This window comes from Tachyglossus aculeatus, unplaced genomic scaffold (assembly GCF_015852505.1).
Source record: "Tachyglossus aculeatus isolate mTacAcu1 unplaced genomic scaffold, mTacAcu1.pri scaffold_105_arrow_ctg1, whole genome shotgun sequence".
In the NCBI taxonomy this organism is placed as follows: Eukaryota; Metazoa; Chordata; class Mammalia; order Monotremata; family Tachyglossidae; genus Tachyglossus; species Tachyglossus aculeatus.
Genome location: NW_024044844.1, coordinates 1391620 through 1399374, shown reverse-complemented (window position 1 = coordinate 1399374; position 7755 = coordinate 1391620). Strand labels below are relative to the sequence as shown.

General features: G+C 48.1%; 1 pseudogene; it reads right to left on the bottom strand.

Moving 5' to 3' along the window:
- Nucleotides 1-2135: 2135 nt before the first annotated feature.
- Nucleotides 2136-6924, bottom strand: LOC119922505 (annotated as a pseudogene).
- Between the last annotated feature and the right edge of the window lie 831 nt (nucleotides 6925-7755).

The window sequence follows — 7755 nt, the reverse complement described above, 5'->3', positions numbered from 1 at the left end:
GTATCTTTAGATGAGATCTCCTCCCTCCTCTCAAGTTCTACTCCAGCCATCTGTGCTTCTGACCCCATTCACTCTCATCTTATGAAATCTCTCGCACCTTCCCTCCTCCTCTCCTTAACTTCCATCTTCAATCGCTCACTCTCCAGTGGTTCCTTCCCCTCTGACTTCAAACATGCCCAAGTCACCCCCATCCTAAAAAAACCCTCTCTTGACCCCACCTCCCCTTCTAGGTATCGCCCTATCTCCATCCTACCATTCCTTTCCAAACTTCTTGAACGAGTCGTCTACACCCGCTGCCTCGAATTCTTCAACTCCAACTCTCTCCTCGACCCCCTCCAATCTGATTTCCTTCCCCTACACTCCACCCGAACTGCCCTCTAAAAAGTCACCAATGACCTCCTTCTTGCCAAATCCAACGGCTCCTACTCTATTCTAAGCCTCCTCGACATCTCCACTGCCTTCGATCCTGTGGACCACCCCCTTCCCCTCAACACGCTATCCAACCTTGGCTTCACAGACTCCGTCCTCTCCTGGTTCTTCTCTTATCTCTTTGGCCGTTCATTCTCAGTCTCCTTTGCAGGCTTCTCCTCCTCCTAACATTCCCTTACTGTAAGGGTTCCTCAAGGGTCAGTTCTTGGTCCTCTTCTGTTCTCCATCTAGACTCACTCCCTTGGTGAACTCATTCGCTCCCACGGCTTCAACTATCATCTCTACGCTGATGAAACCCAAATCTACATCTCTACCCCTGCTCTCTCTCCCTCCCTTCAGACTTGGGTCTCCTCCTGCCTTCAGGACATCTCCATCTTGATGTCTACCCGCCATCTAAAACTCAATGTGTTCAAGACTGAACTCCTTATCTTCCCTCCCAAACCCTATTCTCTCCCTGATTTTCCCGTCACTGTAGACGGCACTGCCAGCCTTCCCGTCTCACAAGCCCGCAACCTTGGTGTCATTCTCGACTCTGCTCTCTCATTCACCCCTCATATCCAATCCGTCACCAAAATCTGCCGGTCTCACCTCTGCAACATCGCCAAGATCCGTGCTTTCCTCTCCATCCAAACCGCTACCTCGATGGTTCAATCTCTCACCCTATCCCGTCTGGATTACTGCATCAGCCTCCTCTCTGATCTCCCATCCTCCTGTCTCTCTCCACTTCAGTCTACACTTCACGCTGCTGCCCGGATCATCTTTGTGCCGAAACGCTCTGGGCATGTTACACCCCTCCTAAAAAATCTCCAGTGCCTACCAGTCAACCTACACATCAGGCAAAACTCTTCACTCTCGGCTTCAAGGCTCTCCATCACCTCGCCCCCTCTTATCCCAACTCCCTTCTTTCCTTCTACAGCCCAGCCCGGACCCTCCGTTTCTCTGCCACTACGCTTCTCACTGTGCCTCGTTCTCGCCTTTCTCACCGTCGACCCCCGGCCCACGTCATCCCCCTGGCCTGGAATGCCCTCCCTCCGCACATCTGCCAAGATAGCTCTCTTCCTCCCTTCAAAGCCCTATTGAGAGCTCCCCCCTGCAGGAGGCCTACCCAGACTGAGCCCCTTCCTTCCTCTCCCCCTGCTGCCCTTCCCCATCCCCCCACCTTACCTCCTTCCCGTCCCCACAGCACCTGTATATATGTATATATGTTTCTACGTATTTATTACTCTATTTATTTATTTTATTTGTACATATTTATTCTATTTATTTTATTTTGTTAATATGTTTAGTTTTGTTTTCTGTCTCCCCCTTCTAGACTGTGAGCCCGCTGTTGGGTAGGGACCGTCTCTATATGTTGCCAACTTGTACTTCCCAAGCGCTTAGTACAGTGCTCTGCACACAGTAAGCGCTCAATAAATACGATTGATTGAATGAATGAATGACATTGAGGCTAGAGGTGCCGAGAAGGAAGAACATATACAATGCCTGCCCTTCATGGGGCTAAATTCTTATAGGGCAGGTGAATGGGTATCTTATCTCCATTTTCCAGAGGAGGACGTGTACCGGAGAGATTAAGGGACTTGTCCAAGGTCACACACACAGCAGGCCAGAGGCAGAGGCAAGAGTAAAGATTGGTCTTCTGACTTCCAGTCCAACACTCTGCCATGACGCCTCCCTAATGAAACACAAACGAATGATGTTTTTCTTTTTCAGAACAGTTTCCCCCTAAGGAATTTCCTCAGAGCAGTCTTCATGTCCCCGTTCCTCGGGCTGTAGATGAGGGGGTTCAGGACTGGGGGCACCATGGTGCGGAACACGGACCCCAACAGGGCCGGCTCTGAGGGCGAGTCTGAGGCCGGTTGTAAGTGGGAGAAAAACGCAGTGGACATAAATAAAGTTATCACAGCGAGATGGGGCAGGCAGCTGGAGAAGGGTTTTGGTTCTGTCCTGCATGGGTGGGATTCTCAGCACGGTGGAGAAGATGTGGAAATAGGAAACCCCCATGAACAGGAAGCAGCGGAAATCTAACATGACTCTAACGCCTATCAGGACCAACTGGGTGAGGGAGAGGGAGAGGGAGAGGGGGAGAGCAGAACAGGGTTAAAAACTGGGCGATGTCGCATAAGAACTGACGGATCACGTTGGAGTCACAAAAAGGCAAGAGAAATATGTTGACAGCGTGCACGAGACAGGAGAGAACCCCGCTGAGCCAAGAGGCGGCCGCCATCTTCCCACAGACCCTTCGGTCCTTGATGACCTCATAGCTCAGGGGGAGGCAGATGGCCACGTAGCTGTCGTAGGACATCACCGTGAGGATGGGGATCTCCTGTGAGGCAAAACAAGTGAAGAAATAGAGTTGGGCAGCACAGACCAGGAATGAAATGGATCTACGGTCCGTCAGGGAGTTGTGGATGGATTGGGGAACGGTGACGGAGATGAGACAGAGGTTGAGAACGGACAGGTGCCTGAGGAAAAAGTACATGGGGATGTGGAGGTGCCGGTCGAAGGCGTTGACGGCGACAATAAGGAGATTCCCCATCAGGGCCACCAGGTAGATCAGGAGGAACAGCGCGGCGTGGACCAGCTTCAGGTCCCGGACCTCCGAGAATCTCAAAAGGAGGAATTCCATCACCATGGAGACGTTGGCCACTTCCGGCGGGAGGCCTTTATGCGTCTTGTGATAGAACCTGGTTTCGGACAATCAGTCAAACAATCTTCCTACAAGGAGCTTATGGTCTAGAGGGTGACTGAATCAATGGATCAATCAATTACATATTTATTGAACACTTACTGCATGCAAAGCATTGTACTGAGCGTTTGGTAGAGTACAATACAACAGAGCTGATAGACACAATCAAATCAATCAATCAGTGGTATTGATTGAGCGCTAACTACCAAGCACTTTAGAGAGTACAATACAATCAATGACATTTATTGAATGCTCACAGTTCATTCATTCAATCGTACTTATTGAGCGTTTACTATGTGCAGAGCACTGTACTAAGCACTTGGAAAGTACAATTCAGCAACAGAGACAAGCCCTACCAAACAACGGACACCACGTGCGGAACACTGTACTAAGCTTTCATTCATTCATTCAATCGTATTTATTGAGCGCTTACTGTGTGCAGAGCACTGTACTAAGCGCATGGGAAGTACAAGTTGGCAACATACAGAGATGGTCCCTACCCTACAGCGGGCTCACAGTCTAGAAGGGGGAGACAGACAACAAAACAAACCATATTAACAAAATAAAAATAAATAGAATGGTAAAAAGACTTCTATTCTAGAATATTATATTCCATTTCTAGAATATTATAGAAATTGGGCACCATTATTATAGTGTCGCATATTTTGGAAATTTAAATTTAAAGTGTTTCAAGCGTTAAGGTTGTTTCACTCATTATTCAAGCTTTTCTTTCTCAACTTATTTCCAAGTGTGGAAGTCCCTCAAGCCTCAGTTCTGGGTCCCCTTCTATTTTCCATCTACACTTACTCACTTGGAGAACCCATACACTCCCGTGGCTTCAACTATTTAGCTGTACTTAGGAAAGTACAATATAGTAGAGTTTCCTGCCCAAAAGTAGCTTATAGTCTAAGCTACTTACAGAATTTACCAGTCTACTCTATTCAGGACAGCTTCCCATCACAGTTGACCGAACCCAGACTCGGAAACTCAAATTTAGTTCAGAACCCCCGTTTCCGCAGATGTCCCATCTGGTTCCCCTTCTCCCCCCAACTCAGAAGAACACACAGACCCTCTTATAAACTCCTTGGTCTACAGGAAACTGCTGTCAACTGCCCCTTTACTGTTCGGGAACTTTACTGTTATTGAACACTGTAGAGCACTGTTCTAAGCGCTTAGAAGAATACAGTGCAATAGACCTGGTAGACTTATTCAACTATAATAGTGTCTGTTTCCCCCTCTAGACTGCAAGCTCAGTGTGAGGAGGGAGTGTGTCTACCAACTCTGTTGCAAAGCACTGTATTAAGCACTTGGGATTGCACAGTATAACAGTAACGAGCTTAAGCACTTAGTACAGTGCTCTGCATAATGTAAACTCTCCATAAATGCCATTGGTGATGATGATTGTCCTCTCCCAAGTGCTTTCTACAGTGCCCCGCACACCAGTAAGCGCTCAATAAATACCATTGATGATGATGATTGTACGTACTCTACTAAGCTCTTATTACAATGCTCCGCACACAATAAACGCTCAAGAAATTACATTAATTGATGGCTAGATACAATCTCTGCCCTCACACCTCAATGTCTCTCCTACCCTCATTCACCAAATACTTTGCTAAGGAAATTGAAATCCAGCGGGGTCTCCCCTAAATTCCACCCCGTCCCCTTTCCACCTCAATTCTCTCCCTCCCTAGAGCCGCTTTCCCAGGCATTTTTAGGTGGGTATCTTTTTAATGGTATTTGTAAAGCACTCACTATGTACCAGGCTCTGTACTAAGCGCCGAGGTAAGTACAAGCTAATCAGGTTGGACATAAACCATGTTCCACTTGGGGCTCCCAGTTTTAATCCTCATTTGATGGATGAAGTAACTGAGGCCAAGAGAAGTGAAGCAACTTGACCAGCGTCACACAACAGAGAAATGGCAGGGCTGGAATTGGAACCGGGTCCGCCTGACTCCCACGCCTGGGGTCTTTCCACGTAATTTCCCAACTGCTTACCAAATCTTCAACCAACCTGCACTGGGAAAAAATAATGGTCAGGAGCTTGCATTTGACCACTTCTGTCCTTACCGTTACAGCTGTAGGCCTGCTTAATCGCCTCTGGTTAACAAGGCAATCCAGTTCGCAGCACATCTTCACTTTGTTCTCTAGGTCTTCAGAACTGAATAGCTGAAAACAAGATGAAGCTACTCATTTAATGAGATTGGGTGGGGTTTAATCACCTTGAGAACAAAGTAGAAAACCCCATCCCAAGGAGTGTAGTGATTTGCCCAAATTCACACAGCAGACACGTGGTTGAGCTGGGATTAGAACTCAGGTCCTCTCTCGTCCATCCCATACTCTTTCCATTAGGCCACACTGTCCAGAAAAGTTAAACCATACAGCAGGTGGAGCTAATAATATTAATTGTGGTATTCGTTAAACACTTCCTATGTGCCATGCATTGCTCTACGTACAAAGTTCTGCACATAGTGAGTGTTCAATAAATGGTATTATTGATGAGACAAGATCATCAGGTCTTACATGGGGCCCCAAGTATAAGTAGGAGGGAGAACACGGATTGAATCACCACTGTGCAGATGAGGGAACTGAGGAAGAGAGAGGTGAAGTGATTATGATGCTGGTATTTGTTAAGCGCTTACTGTGTACCAAGCACTGTTCGAAGCGCTGGGGTAGATACAAGATAATCAGGTGATCCCACTTGGGCTCAGAGTCTTAATCCCCATTTTACAGATGAGGTAACTGAGACACAGAGAAGTTAAGTGACTTGCCCAAAGTCACACAGCTGACAGGTAGCAGAGCCGGGATTAGAACCCACGATCTCTGACTCCCAAGCCCGAATTCTTTCCACTAAGCCATGCTGCTTCTGCTTCTCGACCTGCCCAATGTCACACGGCGTATAAATGGGGTTGGGAGTGGGGCGAATGTCAAATGTCCAAGGGTCACAGATTCAAGTGCACAGACAACGTGGAAGGGAGAGGGAGAAGGGAAAAAGAGGACTTAATTGGGGAAGGCTTCATGGAGGAGATGTAACCTTGATTCGCTTTGAATGTGGAGAGAGTGGTGGTCTGGACTGTACAGAGGGAGAGGGAGTGAATTCCAGACTAGGGGAAGGATCGGGGAACGGGGTCGGAGACGAGAAAGAGGAGATCAGAGCCCAGTGAGTAAACTGAAGCTAGAGGAGCAGAGTGTGAGGGCTGGGCTGGAGTAGATGATCATAGAGGTGAGGTAGGAGTGGGTGAGCTGATTGAGTACCTTAAGCAGCGTGGTTCAGCAGAGAAGCAACGTGGCTCAGTGGAAAGAGCCAGGGCTTGGGAGTCAGAGGACTAGGGTTCTAATGCCGGCTCCGTAACTTGTCAACTCTGTGACTTTGGGCAAGTCACTTAACTTCTCTGTGCCTCAGTTACCTCATCTGTAAAATGGGGATTTTGACTGTGAGCCCCACATGGGCTGATTACCTTGTATCTCCCCCAGAGCTTAGAACAGTGCTTGGCACATAGTAAGCGCTTAACAAATATTATTATTATTATTATCATTATTATTATTATTAAACCTGTGGTGAGGAGTTCCTGTCTGATGCGGAGGTGGATGAGCAACCACTGCAGGTTCTTGAGGAGTGAGAAGACATGAACTGAAACTTTGTGTTGAAGTAAACAGTAAGCGCTCAATAAAAACCAATTGGTTGATCCCCAGAACGCTCCGCTACCACACACACACAGACACTCACCTCCTTTTTCGCTCTCCTTCCCTCCTGCACCGAAACTCACCTCCTCGGTCCCAAGGCTGGGATTAGGCTTTCTCGTGTCCATGAGTGGGGCCTGATGGAGATCTCTGGGAAGGATAAAAGCTCAAAAGCGTCCAGGGCCCCTCTGAGATTGTTCGGGATCAGCCTCCACGCAAAGATTTCCCCTCAGGAAAAGCTACTGCTACCCCTTGGAGCCTTGAGCAGGAGACCCATTCAGGGCGCTGGGAGAAGCTCCTCCAGCCTGGTTCCTGTGAAGCAATGACCCACACTCCCAGTGGATTAATTGAGAGTTTCCCCATGGGAATTCCCTCTGTGCCCTGCTCAGCCAACATAAATAGGCAGAGGCAGAGGTGCCTAATGGATAGACTACGGGTCTGGGAGTCAGAAGGACCTGCTTTATCATCCCGAGTCTGCCACGTGCCTGTTGTGTGACCTGGGGCAAGTCATTCTAATTCTAGGTGCCTCAGTTCCCTTATCTGTGAAACGGGGATTAAAACTTTTAGCCCTATGTAGGGCAGAGGCTGTGTCCAACCGATTATCTTGTGTTTACCCCAGCGCCTAGAACAGTGTCTGGCACATAGTAACCAGTCTAAGCGCTCAGTACAATAAGCGTTCGGAACAATAAAACTGCAGTGCTAGTTCAAATCTACTCAGTCCTAATCCAGAGTCCCTGAGGCTGAAATTGAATTTTTCAGGATTCTTTGGTGGATGGGGAAGAGTCAGAACATCAGGATAAAAGTTCAGCAGTTTCAGCCGCAAGATCCAGCTGCTATTTGGCTTCCACGTAGCCCACTCACTAAGCAGTTATACCCTGGACGAGAAATTCCTTTAGAATCTGGAGGGAATCGAACATTGCGGGCTGCCTCTCTCTTCCTCAACTCCTCCTCATCCCCCA